The sequence below is a fragment of the Epinephelus lanceolatus genome, chromosome 17, assembly GCF_041903045.1.
Source record: "Epinephelus lanceolatus isolate andai-2023 chromosome 17, ASM4190304v1, whole genome shotgun sequence".
NCBI lineage: Eukaryota > Metazoa > Chordata > Actinopteri > Perciformes > Serranidae > Epinephelus > Epinephelus lanceolatus.
The window spans coordinates 42751994-42773598 of NC_135750.1; the positions used below are offsets into that span (position 1 = coordinate 42751994).

At 38.7% G+C, this 21605-nt stretch overlaps 1 long non-coding RNA gene across 1 annotated transcript in view; it reads right to left on the bottom strand.

The window, feature by feature from the left end:
* Nucleotides 1–10995: 10995 nt before the first annotated feature.
* Nucleotides 10996–21605, bottom strand: part of LOC144458363 (uncharacterized) — a 32914-nt gene continuing 22304 nt past the window's right edge. The window contains exons 2-3 of the long non-coding RNA XR_013487857.1: nucleotides 14841–15748; nucleotides 10996–13681 (exon numbers count right to left, since the gene is read on the bottom strand). This is a non-coding gene — a long non-coding RNA (uncharacterized LOC144458363). The remainder of the gene's footprint in view (nucleotides 13682–14840; nucleotides 15749–21605) is intronic.

A 21605-nucleotide genomic window follows, 5' to 3' on the forward strand; every position in this document is an offset into this window, starting at 1 on the left:
GGAACTCCTTCAAGACTGTTGGAAAACCATTTCAGGTGAGTACCTCTTGAAGCTCATCGAGAGAATGCCAAGAGTGTGCAAAGCAGTAATCAGAGCAAAGGGTGGCTATTTTGAAGAAACTAGAATATAAAACATGTTTACAGTTATTTCACCTTTTTTTGTTAAGTACATAACTCCACATGTGTTCATTCATAGTTTTGATGCCTTCAGTGAGAATCTACAATGTAAACAGTCATGAAAATAAAGAAAACACATTGAATGAGAAGATGTGTCCAAACTTTTGGCCTGTACTGTATATATATATATATATATATATATACACACACACACACATACACTGTAAAATCTACTAAGTTGGGTGTACTCCAAAAAAACTGTGCAAACTCATTGCCTCAGAAAAATTAAGTAAAGTAAACTCTTTATTTTAAAGTAAAAATAACTTGTTTATTTTGAGTCCACAGTACTTACTCTAGCTTGTTAGGGGCCGGGCAGGCAGTCCTGTCAGGACCCTCTTGTTTTCCTGCTTATTCTTTCTCCTTCTTCTGAGGAAATCCTACTTCCCATGCGCGAAAAATCACCAAACTTTGCACAAAGGTCCAGTCCTATGCCAGATTTGCTCAGCTGCAAACACAAGTCAATAGTCCTGATGGTGGCGCTATAGCAAGTGTCTCAAGTTCAAAACTTTGAAAACTTTTGTAAATTTAAACCTATTGCAAATTATTAAGTCCATCACTCTGTTTTTTTTCAAAAACTGTAAAAATTCTTAAACCTATCTCCTCCCACAATTTTTGCTCAATTGACACCAAACTTGCTACAGAGCATCTTCAGACTGTCCTCCACAAATTGTCCTCAGAGATTTTTGATTTATAAAAAATTGAGCCTACAGTGCATCAATATGTTTGACTGTAAACTATGAGAGGCCCTTTGAGACATAATTCATACTTGGTTTCACGTGTAACATCACACTCTCATACATACACCACTATACTCTCACACAAACACTACTATACCCTCTTACATGCACAATCATACTCTCATACATACACCACTATACTCTTACACAAACACTACTATACCCTCTTACATGCACAATCATACTCTCATACACCACTATACTCTTACACAAACACTACTAAACCCTCTTACATGCACAATCATACTCTCATACACCACTATACTCTTACACAAATACTACTATACCCTCTTACATGCACAATCATACTCTCATACATACACCACTATACTCTTACACAAACACTACTATAGGCTACTCTCTTACATGTACAATCATACTCTCATACATACACCTCTATACTCTTACACAAACACTACTATACCCTCTTACATTTATCATCATGTTTTCTTTTATTTACTGTCATACTCTTAGTGTATATGTATGTAAGTAAGATACTATGTACATGAAAGTAACAGTATATGTAAAACAAAGTTCTAATATATGTATGAGAAAATAAATATTATATTTGAAACAGAATAATAGCATATATAAGAGAAATTAGTTGTACATGTGAATGCAAATAATCATGTGTAAGGAACAAAATGACAGGGAATGTAAGACAGAATGATGGTTATGTAAATGAGAATAGTTGTTTGTGTGAGAGAGTTTGATTGAAACGGAAATAGTACTGAATTCTCAGTTCCTGATTTGTTATTTTTGATGACATGAGAAAAAGCGGGATTGGACGGACTTGGCCCACCTTCCCAATCATAATATGAGAGCAACTCAGTGAAGCTGTTGGCCTCTGACTGTCCACACAGGCCGCTGAGCAGAGCGGAGCGCCCCGGACATTTAGGAATTTAGCAACACGAGCTGCCTTTTGCATCAGCTGAGGCTTGAACTCACAACCTCTGAGACTAAGGATCAATTTCTATCTCACTGAGCTAATTAGTCAGTGACAATTCATGTGTAGCTTCACAAATTGACTAAGCCAGATGTGCAGGTTTAGCAGCCGTCCATGCATGGAAAAGCAGATTTCAAACCACTGTAAAAAATTATCGTTATCGAAACAAAAATCTGAAAATACACATATTGCATCTAGACAGCATGGAGATGTTGGTAATTTGTTTGTAACAATGATTGATTTGCGCCATAAGTGAAAAACTGATGTTTAAAATTGCCATTTTTACATTGACTCCAATTGTTCACATTAGAGCAAAATTCAAAATGCTGTGAAAAATTCAGTTTTTGAGATAAAATTCTGAAATTTGCAACACATCATCTACCATGACTCTAGAATTTTGTCATTTTTTTCATGAACATTGAAGATTTATTTAGTAAGAATTTGCATGTATATGTTTACACTACCGTTTACAATCAAACATTTTGATGCACTATAGGCTCAATTTTTGATAAATCAAAAATCTGAGAAACGTAGTTTTTGTAGGACAGGCTGAAGATGCTCTGTAGCAAGTTTGGTGTCAATTGAGCAAAACTTGTGGGAGGAGATAGGTTTAAGAAGTTTTACAGTTTTTGAAAAAAACAGAGTGATGAACTTCATAATTTTTAATAGGTTTAAATGTACAAAAGTTTCTTCAGTATTGGGGCTACAGTTTGATGAAAGTTGTGAAGTTGTAGCACGTATGGTTGATTTGTTATGAATTTTCAAATTTTTGAACTTTAGCTGTTGCTGTAGCGCCACCATCAGGACTACTGGCTTGAGTTTACAGCTGAGGATATCTGGCATGAGACTAGACCTTTGTGCAAAGTTTGGTGAGTTTTCACCCATGGGAAGTATGATTTCCTCGGAAGAAGAAAGAAGAAGAATACCTAGGATTACAATAGTGTCCTGGCAGCTTAGCTGCCCGGACCCTGTCTCAGGGGGCCTCTCATAGTAAACAGTACTATAAACATATACTTGCAAATTCTTGCTCAATAAGTTTTCAATGTTCATGAAAAAAATTAACAACATTTTGGAGTCACTGTAGATGATGTTTGGCAAATATCAGAATTTTATATCAAAAACTGAATTTTTGACAGCATTTTGAATTATGTCCTCATGTGAACCATTGCTGTCAATGAGAATAGAGCATCTTTACACATCAGTTTTTCACTTATGGGGTAAATCAATCGTTGTTAAAAACAAATTAACAACATCTCCATGCTGTCTAGATGCAAGATGTGTATTTTCAGATTTTTGTCTTGATAACTGAATTTATGACAGCAGTTTGAAATCTGCCTTGACAGCTGCTGTCCTGGTGGCTGGCTTTGTCAATTCGTGAAGCCACAAATGAGATGTCATTTGCTAATTAGCTCAGTCAGATAGGCAATGCTCCTTGGTGTCAGAGGTTGTCAGTTCAAGCCTCGACTGATGCAAAATGTACATTGTGATGGCAACTTTCTTGTTGTCTTCCTATTCTGCCTCTTGTTGCTCAGAATTGCCTAAATCTGCCTAAAATTGCCTGGCCCCGACCATTGCTGCCCAGCAATTATAATTTATTTTGAGTCCACAGTGCTTAATCTAACTTGTTTATTTTGAGTCCGCAGTACTTAATCTAACCTGTTTATTTTGAGTCCACAGTACTTAATCTAACTTGTTTATTTTGAGTCCAAAGTACTTAATCTAACTTGTTAATTGTGAGCGCACAATACTTGGACTACCTTGTTTATTTTGAGTCCACAGTACTTAATCTAACTTGTTAATTGTGAGCGCACAATACTTGGACTACCTTGTTTATTTTGAGTCCACAGTACTTAGACTAACTTGTTTACTTGAGTGTGCAAAACTGATATCAACACTTTATGTATATAAACAATAATAGTCTCCTTAAAACAATGCATGAGGAGGCGTTGGTGGCTTAGTGGATAGAGCAGGTGCCCCATGTACAAGGCTGTTGCTGCAACGGCCCGAGTTCGTCTCAGCCTGTGGCCCTTTGCTGCATGTCATTCCCTCTCTCTCTCCCCCCTTCATGCTTGGCTTCCCTATCAAATTAAGGCAAAAATGCCCCCAAAAAATATCTTCAAAAATGTATGAGAACAATTAACACTTATATTCCTTTAGCCCTTAGCAGTAATGATTTTATTAGCTTTTTTAATGACAAAATTCTAACTATTAGAGGCAAAATTCATGACCTCCTGTCATCAGATAGTACCTATCTAACCTCAAACACAGCTGTAAGACCTAATATATATTTAGATTGCTTCTCCCCAATTTCTCTTCAAGAACTGACCGCAGTGATTTCTTCATCTAAATCATCAACGTGTCTCTTAGACCCCATCCCAACTAGGCTACTTAAGGAGGTCTTACCTTTAGTTAACACTCATATATTAGATATGATCAATATATCCTTATTAACAGGCTATGTACCACAGTCTTTTAAGGTAGCTGTAATTAAACCTCTCCTAAAAAAGGCCACCCTGGATCCAGAGGTGTTAGCCAACTATAGACCAATATCTAATCTTCCCTTTCTTTCAAAGATCCTTGAGAAAGTAGTCGCAGACCAGCTGTGTGATTTTCTCCATGATAATAATTTATTTGAAGAATTTCAGTCAGGATTTAGAGTGCATCATAGCACTGAGACAGCACTAGTTAAAATTACAAATGATCTTCTGATTGCTTCAGACAAAGGACTCGTCTCTGTACTTGTTTTATTAGATCTTAGTGCGGCATTTGACACTATTGACCATAAAATTCTACTGCAGAGACTGGAACACTTAATTGGCCTAAAAGGTTCTGCACTAAGCTGGTTTAAATCTTATTTATCTGATCGTTTTCAGTTTGTTCACGTTCATAATGAATCATCCTTACGTACTAAGGTTGTTTTGGAGTTCCGCAAGGTTCTGTGCTCGGACCAATCCTATTTACTCTCTATATATGCTTCCTTTAGGTAACATCATTAGAAATCACTCTGTAAATTTCCATTATTATGCGAATGATACACAGTTGTATTTATCTATGAAGCAAGAAGAAACTAATCAATTAACTAAACTTCATAATTGCCTTAAAGACATAAAAACCTGGATGAGCACCAATTTCCTGATGTTAAATTCAAACAAAGCTGAAGTTATTGTTCTTGGCCCCAAACAACTCAGAGACTCTTTAACTGATGACATAGGTTCTCTAGATGGCATTGCTCTGGCCTCTAGCACTACCGTAAGAAACCTCGGAGTAACATTTGATCAAGATTTGTCTTTTAATTCTCATTTAAAACAAACCTCACGGACTGCATTTTTTCATCTGCGTAATATTGCGAAAATTCGGCCTATCCTGACCCGAAAAGATGCAGAAAAATTGGTGCACGCTTTTGTTACCTCAAGGCTGGATTACTGTAACTCTCTATTATCAGGTAGCTCTAGTAAGTCCTTAAAAACTCTCCAGCTAATTCAGAATGCAGCAGCACGTGTACTAACAGGAACTAAGAAACGAGATCATATTTCTCCTGTTTTAGCTTCTCTGCACTGGCTCCCTGTAAAATCAAGAATTGAATTTAAAATCCTACTGTTAACTTATAAAGCTCTAAATGGTCAAGCTCCGTCATATCTTAGAGGGCTCATAGGGCCATATTATCCCACCAGAACACTGCGCTCTGAGAACGCAGGATTACTTGTGGTCCCTAAAGTCTCCAAAAGTAGATCAGGAGCCAGAGCCTTCAGCTATCAGGCTCCTCTCCTGTGGAATCATCTTCCTGTTGCGGTCCGGGAGGCAGACACCCCCTGCGTTCGGAAAGTCTTTTTTGCTTAGGAAGGTTCCTAGCTGAGTGAAATGACCCGGAAGTATTTTAGCGGCCGCCATGATAAGAGCTGTTCGAATTCTCTAAACTAGGAAAGGAGGTTCAATGCTTCCTTTCAGATCTCCTTTAGCATAGGATACATCGGACCTTCCTAAGCGATAGGAAAGGAGATAATTCCATCCCACAAGTCATTGCGGCGGCAATATTTACGCACCATTCACAAACTCAAATGATTAGGAAAGAAAAAGATCAACATGACCGAGAAAGGAAGGAGATCTACTGCATCTCAAAACATTGGCATCGGCTATGCTTATGGCATAGATAGATAGATAGATAGATAGATAGATAGATAGATAGATAGATAGATAGATAGTGTTGTGGAAATTCTCTGCTGCTGGTGAATAATGAAATAGAGACTTCTGCCTGCCGACAAAGTTTTTATTTTCTTTGCAAAGAAAAGGTCAGTCATCACACGAGCGGTCAGAATGACGAAAGACCCAGAGCATAGAAAAGCCTAAACATTTATACCAGAGGAACGCCTCTTACAGTGTGTTTCACACCCTTCTGTCTGTGGCAGGGAGCAGAGCCCCTACCCATTGTTTTCAAACTCTTTTGGCTGCCACAGGTATTGGCTCCGACCCCCTAGGGTGTGTTTTACACCTGGCGTATCCTGCAGGATTTTGTATCTAGGTGGGAGTTTAAGAGGTCTAGACATTCTTTGTATTTGAAAACACAAAGAATACATAAAGAATAATGAAATTACAAAGAATACACAAAGAATAATGAAATTACAATTACAATAGATAGATAGATAGATAGATTCAAGAGTATTATCTAGACCTGCTCTATATGTAAAGTGCCCTGAGATGGCTTTTGTTGTGATTTGGCACTATATAAATAAAATTGAATCTAAAAAATAGATAGATAATCAATGAAGTACTGTTGCTGTGCCTCATGCGTAAATGCGCATATACTTGGCGTATCTGGAGATTTAAATAATCAATGAAGTTACTGCTTCCCACTTTTTATTCCCCTGTACAGTGTTTCCCTGCAGAGCTACAGTGGAAGGATCATAACAAAAAATACAAAAGACTGTAACGTTAAAAGATATCTGCCTGAGGTTATTAAATACCTGCAGCGAGCACCCCACCCCACCCCGCAGCAGAAACAATAAGTGCGTTTCCCCATAAAGAGAGACGCTGTGTACATTTACGCACGAGGCACAGCAGCGTCCCTTTTATTATTAATATTATTATTATTTATTATTTATCTGTCTATCTATGCAGTAGGGGCACATAATATTGATTTAACAATAAAGGCCAAACACAAGTTAATTACTGGTTGTGGTCTAATTTTGCCTCCAATTGCCCATTTGAAGAAGAAAATGGAAAAAGTACGTGGATTTCCATTCTTTTTTTATTCACAGGGAAAACAAAATAATGCATTTAATATCTATTTATCCTGTTATAAAACAAACAAGTTGAACACAGCTGTGGACGGAGGGGACACGCACCGTAACATATGCTCAGTTTGCATCAGTCATTTATTCATTTGAGCGTTGTTGTACTGCCAGCCTTTAGTAATATCATTAATTCATTTTACTACTTGGGATTCAGATGGGTGAGTGTGAGCAAACATTCTCAATGTGACAATTTCGTTTCAGTTTGTGGCTTGCAGCCTATATTCCTTTTTTTAATTCAATTCCGACCTTAGTAATTAAACAATATCTTTCACCGTGTTGTCCACATTTATATATCCTGCATGAAACAACACGATGAGAACATACGCCCCAAACATTCTCATCGTGTGCATTTTGTAGTCCATCTTCAGAACATTGTAGTTTCACCACAGCAGACCCACGTCAATAACATCCGCCGTCGCATGATGACGTAACCCAGCGTAAGTGCGGTCGGATTTTCTCAGCTCCGCGGTTCTTTTTTCCTAAGTCCTTATGAATTCTCCTACTCATCTTTACTTGACCTCATGACGTTTCCCACCAAGGTCAAGGAATAGTGATTAGGAATAGACGATAAGAGGGACTTTCCGACCGCAGCCCCCGTCTCCACATTTAAGACTAGACTTAAGACTTTCCTCTTTGATAAAGCTTATAGTTAGGGCTGGCTCAGGCTTGCCCTGTACCAGCCCCTAGTTAGGCTGACTTAGGCCTAGTCTGCCGGAGGACCCCCTATAATACACCGGGCACCTTCTCTCCTTCTCTCTCTCTCGTATTCTATTACTGCATCTTGCTTACTCGGCCATTCTGGATGTCACTAACTCGGCTTCTTCTCCGGAGCCTTTGTGCTCCACTGTCTCTCAAGTTAACTCATATTGCAGTGGTGCCTGGATAATGTGACGTGTGTGGTTGTGCTGCTGCCGTGGTCCTGCCAGATGCCTCCTGCTGCTGCTGTCATCATTAGTCATACTTCTACTGTTATTATTAGGGTTGGGAATCTCTCTGTGATAGACGATTCGATACGTATCTAGATACACGGGTTACGATACGATTCAAAAACGATATATTTTTAATACAGAACGAATCGATACGATTCGATACAGTGTAGGAACGATACAATTCGATTCTATGGTTAACATTTGTTGATGTAGACATTAATCATATATTATAAAATAAAGAAGCCAATTCTATAAAAGTGACATTCAGTATTTTCAAATTTGTAAAAGACCACATCCCCAAGCATTGTTGCTCTATGGCACTGGCAAAAATAAAATAAAAAGACAACAACAACAACAAAATCACATGTCAAATGTATTTATTTTTAGACATGGACCAAAAAAAGACTTGAACATAACAATGAACATCATTTTGTTGGATGGGATCAATATAAAAATGAGAAGTTTTAAACTTCAAGTGAAGTGAACTGTATGTAAAATTTAAGTGTTTTAAACCCACTTGTTGTGTTGTTTTTATGGTATTGTCTGTGTTTTTGTATGTATCTTATATGGACTTGAGTCTGGAATAAAGTTTATTATAACGCTGTACAATATAAACATAAAGCAGAATAAAATAATAACATGCAATGTAGGGGCAGAATCTGACATCTCCTGTTAATAGTTGATATCATGGACTGTGATGACTAGCAGCTTATCACTGACAGCATGTCAGACTATTTCTCTGTGTTTGCTACACTCTGTTTGTCATTTATAAAAAGATAAATCACTTTTCTATAATACATCAATGATATTTCAATGGAATAAATTACTTATTCGACTTATTCATACTTCAAAAACAGCATCAATAACTGATTAACATAAGGGCGGATCAAAATAAAATAAATAAATAAAATAAAAATCAACCAGCCACCCTCCTCCTCTGACAAGTAAAGAACAGTCCCTAAAGTGCGCTGAGGTTTGTGGAAATGTGAACTGCTCATTTCTCCTCTGACACATCACATACCTGTGTGCTGCCAGGGCTTGGCTGGTATTTTTCGGCAGTCATGACACAGACGAAGACTTCTTGGACCTGGAGCCGGGCTTCTCGATCGCCGGCCGGTAAGCTGTTATCATGTGCCGCCGTATTTGACAGGAATACGTATTTCTGTCTGTGTCTGTGACCCCGCGTTGAACTCACAACCGGCAGGATTCACCTTTAGTTTCTGCTGCGGCTTGGCTGCTCCCTGGTTTACCCAACCAGCATTAGCTTCTGTTCCTCATCTCCACTGGTCAAGCTGGCGCTGATGTTTACATCCATTATCGTTGTCAGTAATGCCTGCTACAGAGCATGCCGCCGGGCCGGCTCTCGCGTTGTTTTTGAGATGCAAACTGTTAAAGCCAGTCAACTGATTGCTAGTCTCGCGATACCCGAATCCATGACTCTACAATTGATTCATCTAAGGATTCATGGCGGATTCGTATCGATTGAGAAGGCTGACACCGACGTAGCCGTATCAAAGAGCATGGATACCAAGAGGCGAAGCTCCGTTGAATTTTTGCCAACAGCCACTAGGGGCGCTACCGCCATTTTGGACTGTTGAGCCTGGACTGTTGTGCCCAGACAACATGCAAGATGTTAAGGAGAGAGGAGAAAAAAGTAAAAGAAAACAGTGTAGTGCAATTAACTGCAACAACTATCAGTGGAACACCCCGCACCTGGCTTTCCACCGTTTCCCGAAGGATCCCGACAGGTAAGAACTATATTGAAGAAAGAAAGTTTTAAAGTGTTTTAATATCAATTTAATATGCCAGTTTTGTTTTGTTATATATATATATATATATACAGTACAGGCCAAAAGTTTGGACACACCTTCTCATTCAATGCGTTTTCTTTATTTTCATGACTATTTACATTGTAGATTCTCACTGAAGGCATCAAAACTATGAATGAACACATGTGGAGTTATGTACTTAACAAAAAAAGGTGAAATAACTGAAAACATGTTTTATATTCTAGTTTCTTCAAAATAGCCACCCTTTGCTCTGATTACTGCTTTGCACACTCTTGGCATTCTCTCCATGAGCTTCAAGAGGTAGTCACCTGAAATGGTTTCCACTTCACAGGTGTGCCTTATCAGGGTTAATTAGTGGAATTTCTTGCTTTATCAATGGGGTTGGGACCATCAGTTGTGTTGTGCAGAAGTCAGGTTAATACACAGCCGACAGCCCTATTGGACAACTGTTAAAATTCATATTATGGCAACAAGCAGAAGAGATTTGTTAGGGCCAAGAAACACAAGGAATGGACATTAGACCAGTGGAAATCTGTGCTTTGGTCTGATGAGTCCAAATTTGAGATCTTTGGTTCCAACTGCTGTGTCTTTGTGAGACGCAGAAAAGGTGAACGGATGGATTCCACATGCCTGGTTCCCACTGTGAAGCATGGAGGAGGAGGTGTGATGGTGTGGGGGTGTTTTGCTGGTGACACTGTTGGGGATTTATTCAAAATTGAAGGCACACTGAACCAGCATGGCTACCACAGCATCCTGCAGCGTCATGCCATCCCATCCGGTTTGCGTTTAGTTGGACGATGATTTATTTTTCAACAGGACAATGACCCCAAACACACCTCCAGGCTGTGTAAGGGCTATTTGACCAAGAAGGAGAGTGATGGAGTGCTGTGGCAGATGACCTGGCCTCCACAGCCACCGGACCTGAACCCAATCGAGATGGTTTGGGGTGAGCTGGACCGCAGAGTGAAGGCAAAGGGGCCAACAAGTGCTAAACACCTCTGGGAACTCCTTCAAGACTGTTGGAAAACCATTTCAGGTGACTACCCCTTGAAGCTCATGGAGAGAATGCCAAGAGTGTGCAAAGCAGTAATCAGAGCAAAGGGTGGCTATTTTGAAGAAACTAGAATATAAAACATGTTTTCAGTTATTTCACCTTTTTTTGTTAAGTACATAACTCCACATGTGTTCATTCATAGTTTTGATGCCTTCAGTGAGAATCTACAATGTAAATAGTCATGAAAATAAAGAAAACGCATTGAATGAGAAGGTGTGTCCAAACTTTTGGCCTGTACTGTATACACACACACGTATATATATGGCCTCTTGGACCATTTATATCAGAACTGATTACTGCTTTAGCATTAAAATATATCATATTAAAATAGCCTATATATTATTATTATTATTACTGTCCCCTTACTGTACAAACTGTAAATAAATCTTTATTCCTGACTGTGACGTTGCCATTAATATGTTTCTAGTTAAAATATTGATTTTTTTTTTTTTTTTTTTTGTAGATTGGCTTATGGGGTGATTTTGAAGGAGTAATTAAGTTATTCTTCTCACAAGTGGGTGTAATATGTAGAGATGCCGTCTAGGCTGTTTTTCTTCGTTTTGTTTTTTTTAAAGTCTATATTTTGCTTTACAAAAACGTGAAAAAGCAGCTGTGACCAAGCTATCACGAGGTGAGTAGCATTGTAAGCATAATTAATAGCAATATACTTAAGTTTGTTTGCGTGTATTTGTATGCAAGCGGGTCTGCTGCGGTCTGCTGACAGTCCAAAATGGCGGCGGTAGAACGAAACCCAGGGGCGAGTCTGTTGCTATGGGGAGTTCTATTGAGCTTCGCCTCTTGGTATCCATGCTCTTTGGCCGTCTCTCGCTTGTCAAACCGGATATGCTGTCGTATCGGTTGATCGTTCCCAACCCTAGTTATTATACACATATGATTATTGTCACATATGTATACTGTCAGATATTAATATATACTTTAAACATATTGTACCACAGTAGCCAGAACTATAATTATAATATTATTACTGATGTTCTAAGCTACTCTCATTACCGTCTGTCCTACATATCTCTCTCTCTCTCTCTCTCTCTCTCTCTCTCTCTCTCTCTCTCTCTCACACACATTGTGTCATACGGATTACTGTTAATTTATTATGCTGATCTGGTCTGTCCGTCCTGGAAGAGGGATCCCTCCTCAGTTGCTCTTCCTGAGGTTTCTACCGAGGGTCCAAAGGACAGAGGGATGTCGTATGCTGTAAAGCCCTGTGAGGCAAATTGTGATTTGTGATAGTGGGCTTTATAAATAAAATTGATTGATTGACTTAATTGGTTGATTTAGCTGCCATACAATGTCTATTTTCATGAGGGCAAAAACATCACTCACCCAACACTGAATCAGACCTACTGCAATTCTAAAGTCACAAGTGTGCACTATTGCCATAATTTTAAGAGCAGCATGTAAACAATCTGAATGTTAATTAAAGTTGCAGTAGCTGGGACAGCATATATGTGAACAGAATTTCAAATAACACAATTTCAACAAAGGAACTTTTCTAGTGCCGTTTCACAAAAGTATCCAACTTTTCTCACACAAAAGTTATATTTCACAATAGCATCTTATTCTTCATGGATACAAAATAAGTAGAGCTGCAACGATTAATTGATTATTAATCAATTATTAAATTAATCACCAACTATTTTGATAATTGATTAATTGTTTTGAGTTATTTTTAATAAAAAATGTCCAAATTCTTTGATTTCTTCTCAAATGTGAATATTTTCTGGTTTTGTTTGTCTTCTTGTGACAGTAAACTGAATATCTTTGAGTTTTGGATATAACAAGAAATTTGAGGATGTCATCTTTGGGTTTGTACAGACCAAAACGCTAACTGATTAATAATCCATCAATCAAGAAAATAATCAGCAGATTAATCGATAATGAAAATACATGTTAGTTGCAGCCCTACAAATAAGTGCTGAATAAACAAAAGCATCTAACTTTTTTTTTAGACAGAAATGCAGTTGCACAAAAGTATGTTACTCTGCTCTGATAAAAAATAAGAGTGTTGAATAAACAAAAGTATCTTACTTTGCTTACAGACAAATGTTCTAATGCAAAAAGTATCTTACCCTTCTCTGATAACAAATAGGAGCACTGAATTAACAAAAGTATCGAACTTTTCTTACATACAAAAGTGCTGTTCCACAAAATATGTGAAGTATCTTACTCTTCTCTGGTAACAAATAAGGGTGCCATTTCCCAAAGTACCCGACTTTTCTCAAATACATAATAAATAAATAAATAAATAAATAAATAAATAAATAAAAATAATAAAATAAAATAAAGAAAAAAACAGCTGTTTCGCAAAGGGATTTAAAGCCCCTGTTCACCCACACAGGGTGTTTTAATTACTCAACTTAACTTCTGTCTCATATAAATAGTGCAATAATAATTGCAAAGTTTACCAAGTATTTTTGGATAGCTGATGACTTTATTGGTCTAACTCAGTAGACTGTTTTTCAGACTGAGCAGTTTTGGAGGGAGAGCTTTGGTTCCCATGAACTTGAGTGTATTTGCCATGCATTTTGGGTAATCCAAATGTAAAGTATGTAAGCCCAAATAACCGGCAAACTGCCTGAGGAAAGTCCTTAATATTGTCCATGACAATACCTCCCTCAAGAACGATGGCAGTGGAGATGGACTGGAGATGTGTTGAGTTTGTATCCTGCCGAGGATCATCTTCACTAAGAACCATCAGCACACCAACTGTGACAGATGCAAAGGCCTCATCTCTCGTTGTATCCTGCAAAGAAACACATATGGTCTTGAGAAAAACAAATTAAACCGCGAGCAGTTGAACAGTTACACATTTTTTGCTCTTCAGGCTCTGAGCTTCCGCACATTCATTTTGAAATTAAATAAATTAAAGTGACACGTCTTGCTGTAACTGTGTAGCTTTTTGAACACAGTGTCCAAATTTTAGGGGTTCAAAAGTAAGTGGACACTGTTATGAAATGTTTTTGTGGTAGCTGTGTGTAGATACAAAGTCCATGCACAAGAACATGATGACCATGCAGAAGATAATAGTGATGTTAAAAAAACTAAAATCTATCAGACACACGAAAAATAGTTTGGTGGCAAAATCAGTAGTTGTGTACACTCCAAAAACATAAAAGCAGGGGTGTAGAGTAAAAAAAAAAAGTGACTGGTGAGGTTTCAAATACACATACATAGAATCAAAATGGTGAAATTTAGCTCGGAGGACCAAACTTCAATAAATCGTAACTTTAAAGTATCTGGAGTACAGCTTTAAGATTTTACAAGGTTACATAAATTTTATAGGAGTTTCAACATGATTTTTTTCCCAGCACACCAGTTCAGTCAGCTGGCACAAAATCAAACCGATGCAAGCAGTGTAACAGTTGCAACTTGCAAATCTTACAGCTTATAAGATAGAAAGACAAGGTGCACTTCTAGCATGGTTAAGTACTATTTTCCAAACACATCAGACTAGTACATGTAGTACTTTTTAAACAAAACACTGATTTGTATTAGTAAATACAAATAAATACAATTAGTGGGGACCTTTGTGAGAGTGAAATGCTACGGAATCATATTTGTGTCAATGTATTTTTATATTAATTTCTAAATTAACATCTAGGGCAATGAGCTGTCAAATAGCAGCATTACCACAAAGCCCACACTAGGGGCAAAAGTAATGGCAAAAAACTGAGGAAACTGTAAATACAAGGGCATATTAGCAAAAAGGCAAAAGACCAGTATTTTACAACATTACACAAATAATGATTGCAAGTGCAGCTTTACATTTGAGATTATTTTATTTTTTTTGCTTTCGTGAATTTCTTTTATTTGTATTACTTTTGCTTAATATTGAATAAGTGTTTAATTATACTGACATAATTTTTTTTCAAGCACTATTCAGGACAAAAATAGTAGCATACCTGTCTCTCTGTGCAAAGTGCTGGCCATCGTTCAACCATGTTCTGTACAGGAGGCTCATTTTTCACTGTCTCTCGTCTGCGTAAGGGAGATGAATGGTCCATCATTTGAGAGATGAGTGTGCCATTTGGTCGCTTTCTCTTCATTTCTTCTACAAGAACATTTCTGGCATTTTCAAGGCTTGTTTCATCATGTCCTTCAGGTAAATTTAGGAGATAATTTGCTTCACCTCTTCTTGGCCATTTTACATTCTTGCTTGATGATTCTCTGGCTGGGTTGCTTTTACTCCTTTTACCCCCATTGACAGCTACATATTCACATCCAGCTTTCCAAAGCTTTGTGCAATAGCTGCCCATCTTAAATTTAAGGCTGTTCTTCCAGCTGTAACATCCTGCTGAAGTCGTCATCCCCAGGATAAGCTTTGAAACTGTACATAGTCTCAGCAAGCTTTTCCATCATGTCATGCTTCATATCTCTTGATAGAGTTATATGTATTCCATCTTTCATAAAGCCAAGATCACCCTGTCTCAGTCTATACTCAACATCGACTGAGAAATTGGGTACGTCAAAGAATTTCAGTCATTGCCTTCTTAGCGATCGTGATGATCCAGCAGTCGACAGGATTTCAGTGTCTGCTGTGCTGCACTCAGTGTCCAATGTTGTAGTGGGTGATGACAGAGCTGCTAAACTTAAGGCAAATCTGCGATTTTAGTCAAATTGCAGAGGGCATTATGGAAGTCTGCATCTTCATACAGCAGTTTGAAGTCATACTGCAACAACAGCTTATCCTTCGACTGCACTTTTAATTCTTCAATGGAGTTGTGTCTCTCATTTAAAGTTATCTTCCTGATATCATCTTCATCAATGACAACTCTCAGCAGTAACCTCTGGGCCATTCTGATAACTCATCCTGAGAACAGAGGAGACATATTTGTGAGATTCCAACATTTCGCATTTACATCACTCAGCACAATATGTACCATTTGAGTGTAACAAGCTGTTTCCCTCTAATTCTATAAAGTGACAGGAAAAAACACATCATTCAGTTCAGACAACTGAGTGACGGCATGGACAGACAAATGGCTGCCACAGAGCTCATATGCTTTAAGATGTTCATCATACCATGAACCCACAAGTCTGCAGACAAACAACATGTTGGTATTGATCACCACAATCATTTCTATTTGTATAAAATCTTGGAGCCCTGAGCAAGATCCAACTGAAATGACCATATCAGCACTGTACTTAATGCCATCTATGCAGACAGCGGATGCTACAAGGACTGAGCTCGGAGTTATGTTTCTAGCTTTTGAGATTACAAGCGTATTTATCTTAACTCCTGCCTCTGCCCTCTCTGCAGCAGTGATCCACGGAAAAATCGCGGACTCTATGGACTGACTAGATGAGAGCTCAGCTGGGTTTTTTTTGTTTGTTTTTTTAAACTGTGGGACTAAAATGTGGATTTATCTTCACTTCTGTTTGTCAACCCCTTCACAGCAGCAACATGGAGGAGCCGACCGTACTGTAGAATAGGAGAGTGGTTTGGTTAACTACTTGCCATAGTTCAAATGATTCTGGGGATGTTCAAAAGCAGCCCGTGAAGCATGTAACGTAACCAAAATGAGGGCTGATATATGCAACTTGCAATTGTTTGCTCTTTAATAGCGCTCTGACCACCATTTACCACAGAACACAACATGTCTACAGTTGTCTTTTTTGCCCTCTCCCCCATGTCATCTTTGAAAAAGACGGTTCTGGCTACATAACTAGCTACATAAAGTAGTACTGTGAACTGAAAACCCTTCATCCCCAACCCCCCCACCCTGTTTCTTATCTGATCCACACCAATGTAGATGCTGACCCTCTTTCTTGTTTTGAACTTAGAATGGTGAGTTTTGCCAAAAGGTGAGGAATTTACATAAAGTTTTCAAAGTCCTGGATGGAAGGAAAACACGAAACGCGTATTTCTTTAAAAAAAGTTTCTGAACAAGAACTGGAACTAGTTCAATACGCACTTTATTAAAAAGGACACAGCACCGCCTATCGAGGCGGAGTCAGATGTACTTGGTCAGAAAAACACAGATGAGACGAGAAGTCCAACTTGACTGATTAGCCGAGCTATGAGCTTAGGTTGACTACTGTGTGCATGTAAACGTACTGAGTGGCAGAGGAGGCAGATCCTTCACTGTTCTCTTGGCTTAAAGTATTCAAAAACAAGACAAAGAAAACTAAGACAGACCATTCATGTGCCCTAGGTAACTTGGATTCTAAAAAACCTGCTGGTCCTGACAACTTAGAACCATTCTTCCTAAAAACAGGTGCACAGTTTATTGCACCTCCCCTTACTTAGCTTTTCAATCTTACATTAAGCACCAATGTGATTCCCAAAATATGGAAGTCAGCCTATGTCCTCCTTCTACTAAAAGGGGGGGGAGGCCACTTTATTAACTAATTATAGGCCCATTTCTAAATTGTCAGTTCTGGCTGAGATCCTTGAAAAACATGTTAGTGAACAGTTGAAGGAGTTTATATATAAAAATTATATTTTATCTAAACATCAGTCTGGCTTCAGAAAACAACACAGCACTATTACTGCGACAATGAAAGTGGTGAATGATATCATTGGCATACTGGATAAGAAGCAGAGTTGTGTAGCTCTATTTATTGACCTGTCCAAAGCTTTTCATACTGTTGACCATCTCATCTTGAAACAGAGGTTGACTAATATTGGTGTGTCTGACCAGGCAGTGGGATGGTTTGTGAACAACCTTTCTGAAAGATCTCAATGTGTCCAGTTTGATGGGCTCTCCTCTGATTGGTTAAGTGTTTTTAATGGTGTACCCCAGGGGTCTGTTTTGGGTCCACTGTTATTTTCTATCTATATTAATAGTTTAGGTTGTAATGTGGATGGAGCCTATTTTCATTTTTATGAATCTTCATAAAAATGAAAATAGGCTCCATCCACTGTGATCTATTGTGCTGGTCCCTCTATTGCTGAGGCTCTTGCCAAACTGCAGGATGTTTTTAATATTATTCAGATTCAGCTTTCGCAACTAAAGCTGGTTTTGAATGTTGATAAAACTAAGGTAATGCATTTTTCAAATGCTAGTAAAAAGCCTGAGAACACTGTTGACATTATTTCTGCCCAGGGAAAGAAGTTAGAAGTTGTCTCCAGTTTTAAATATCTCGGTATTTGGCTTGATGACGGTCTTTCTTTTAAACCTCATGTTGAAAATCTTCTTAAAAAGCTGAGACTGAAGTTAGGGTTCTATTTCAGAAATAAGTCCTGCTTCTCTATGGAGGCCAGAAGGAGACTGAGCTCTGCTACCTTCTTACCAGTTCTTGATTATGGTGATCTATTGTACATGAATGCATCTGCACACTGTTTGCACATGTTAGATACTGTATATCACAGTGCTCTGAGGTTTGCTACAAACTGTAAAGCCCTCACTCATCATTATACTCTTTACTCCAGGGCTGGGTGGCCATCTTTGACTATGCGTAGGCTCAGTCACTGGCATTTGTTTATGTATAAAGCCATTCTGGGTAAACTACCATCGTTCATTGGCACTTTGATTGCTCAGAGATCTGACTGTAGTTTTAGTCTGAGATCGTAAGATTTGGTTTAATTGTCTGTCCCACGTACACGGACTGAATTGGGAAAGAAATATTTTAAGGTCTCTGCTCCCCTCACTTTGAACGGCCTGCAAGATGTATTGAAACTGGGGGTTTTGGTCCCTATGTCTGGTTTTAAAGGTCTCATAAGTACAGTGGTGAATGAATTGGTTGGTACTTGTCGATGCCTGTAGGTATTTAAATAATTTATATTTTAGTGAGTATCTTTTATGTTTGTGTTTTTTATGTCCTTGCTATTCATTGTTGTGTTGTAATTTTTATGTTGCCGTCTTGGCCAGGTTTCCCTTGAAAAAGAGATCACTGATCTCAATGGAACTAACCTGGTTAAAAATGGGTTACATAAATAAAAAAATGTGTAAAACGTTGGTATTATAATGCCTTCGGAAAAGTGACATAATATTCACAATCATTTTCACTAGTCCATACCCATTGGTAGCTTTGTCACCTTCTACCTATGCCAATCCTCAATGCCTATGTGCAGTTTCACATAGATTGACCATGTCAGTGAGTAGAAAAACGTGAGACAGACAGAATGACTAACTAACAGAATGACACACTGACTTTTTCTGTGATTATGTACAGCATACCATACCATGACTTAGTCATACCAAAAATTAGAAAAAACAAACAAACATTCAGCCACAGGGGGAGCCACAGCGATCGGTCGCATTTTAGCCATTTTTAAACATTTTTCTGTAAATATAGCGCCACCCAGTTGCCAATTAGAGTTAAATTTCTCCAGTCACCTTGAGGTGTCCTGTTCTACATATCTACCAAGTTTAGTAATAATCGATATGGCGGGGCGGCGGTGGCTTAGTGGATAGAGCAGGACCCCATGTACAAGACTGTTGCCAGGTTCGAGTCCAGCCTGTGGCCCTTTGCTGCATGTCATCCCCTCTCTCTCTCTCTCTCTCTCTCTCCCCCCCCTTTTCACACTTGGCTGTCCCATCCATTAAAGGCAAAATGCCCAAAAACATATCTAAAAATAAATCAATAAATCAATATGGCGGTTAGGCCTAGATAAGAAATTAGCTCTCTAGCGCCCCCATTTTGTTTGATTAGGTCAATAATAGAAGGATCCCCTCAGAGTATGTGTGGTCATATGCCTACAAAGTTGCGTGGTGATCGGTGAACCCCTTGAGATGTTATACACCTTTATGTGATGAGCCACGCCCTCCGCAATATTCATTGCCTTATAGAAGCTCAGTTTTAGTGAGTTTTCCAACTTGCCAAGGGGGAACTTTCGATATTGGTCCATAGATTATGTTCACCGAGTTTCATGCAGATCGGTCAAACGGAAGTTATGGGTTCTTGAGGCAAATTTGTTCCTCATGAGGAGAGGCATCTCTGTGCAAAGTTTCATGTCTCTACAACATACGGGGCATGAGATACCGTATGCCCATTCAAAGTTTGCAATTTCAATCGGTTGCTATAGCGCCCCCCTTTGGCCAACTGATGTAATATTGCTTCATTAGCATCCTCCCATGACCCTCTACCACTGTGCCAAATTTCACATGGATTGACCAAGTCAATCAGGAGAAAAACGTGGAACAGAGACACAGACAGACACACCCACAAAAAGAGTTTTTGTCATTATATACTAAGATTATCAGCCTATAAAAGGGCAAAAATAGATGCAAATTCTTTTTGACTAATTAATTAACTAATCATTTTAGGTGCACATAGTTCAGTTTATGATGAAACGTGATAAGTTCTTACAGTATCGTGCATGCAAAATGTTTAATTTGTTAATAACACTATTGCCTACGTATAGGCCTACTTAAAAAATTACATTTTCCCATGAAATGTGGTGGAATAGCTACAAGTAGAAAGTGACAAACAGAGAATAGGCTACTCATGTAAAGTACCTCTAATTTGTGGGATACTTAAGTATAAGAGTAATATACTTAGTTACATTTCACCACAGAAAAAAGCATGACTTCAAAGTTCTTGGTTTGCTTAAGTGAACCCAACTGAAGTACACTGAGTTTTGCAGCTTTTTCGACCCCAAACTACAAGTAACTTATTTAATATTAGTGTTAATAACAAGTTGATAAAAACTGAGTTAGGTCAACTCAGTATTTGTCATAAAGCTTGATGTTAGTATTTACAGTGTGTATATATATACACACACATACATACATACAGTACAGGCCAAAAGTTTGGACACACCTTCTCATTCAATGCGTTTTCTTTATTTTCATGACTATTTACATTGTAGATTCTCACTGAAGGCATCAAAACTATGAATGAACACATGTGGAGTTATGTACTTAACAAAAAAAGGTGAAATAACTGAAAACATGTTTTATATTCTAGTTTCTTCAAAATAGCCACCCTTTGCTCTGATTACTGCTTTGCACACTCTTGGCATTCTCTCCATGAGCTTCAAGAGGTAGTCACCTGAAATGGTTTTCCAACAGTCTTGAAGGAGTTCCCAGAGGTGTTTAGCACTTGTTGGCCCCTTTGCCTTCACTCTGCGGTCCAGCTCACCCCAAACCATCTCGATTGGGTTCAGGTCCGGTGACTGTGGAGGCCAGGTCATCTGCCGCAGCACTCCATCACTCTCCTTCTTGGTCAAATAGCCCTTACACAGCCTGGAGGTGTGTTTGGGGTCATTGTCCTGTTGAAAAATAAATGATCGTCCAACTAAACGCAAACCGGATGGGATGGCATGTCGCTGCAGGATGCTGTGGTAGCCATGCTGGTTCAGTGTGCCTTCCATTTTGAATAAATCCCCAACAGTGTCACCAGCAAAACACCCCCACACCATCACACCTCCTCCTCCATGCTTCACAGTGGGAACCAGGCATGTGGAATCCATCCGTTCACCTTTTCTGCGTCTCACAAAGACACGGCGGTTGGAACCAAAGATCTCAAATTTGGACTCATCAGACCAAAGCACAGATTTCCACTGGTCTAATGTCCATTCCTTGTGTTTCTTGGCCCAAACAAATCTCTTCTGCTTGTTGCCTCTCCTTAGCAGTGGTTTCCTAGCAGCTATTTGACCATGAAGGCCTGATTGGCGCAGTCTCCTCTTAACAGTTGTTCTAGAGATGGGTCTGCTGCTAGAACTCTGTGTGGCATTCATCTGGTCTCTGATCTGAGCTGCTGTTAACTTGCGATTTCTG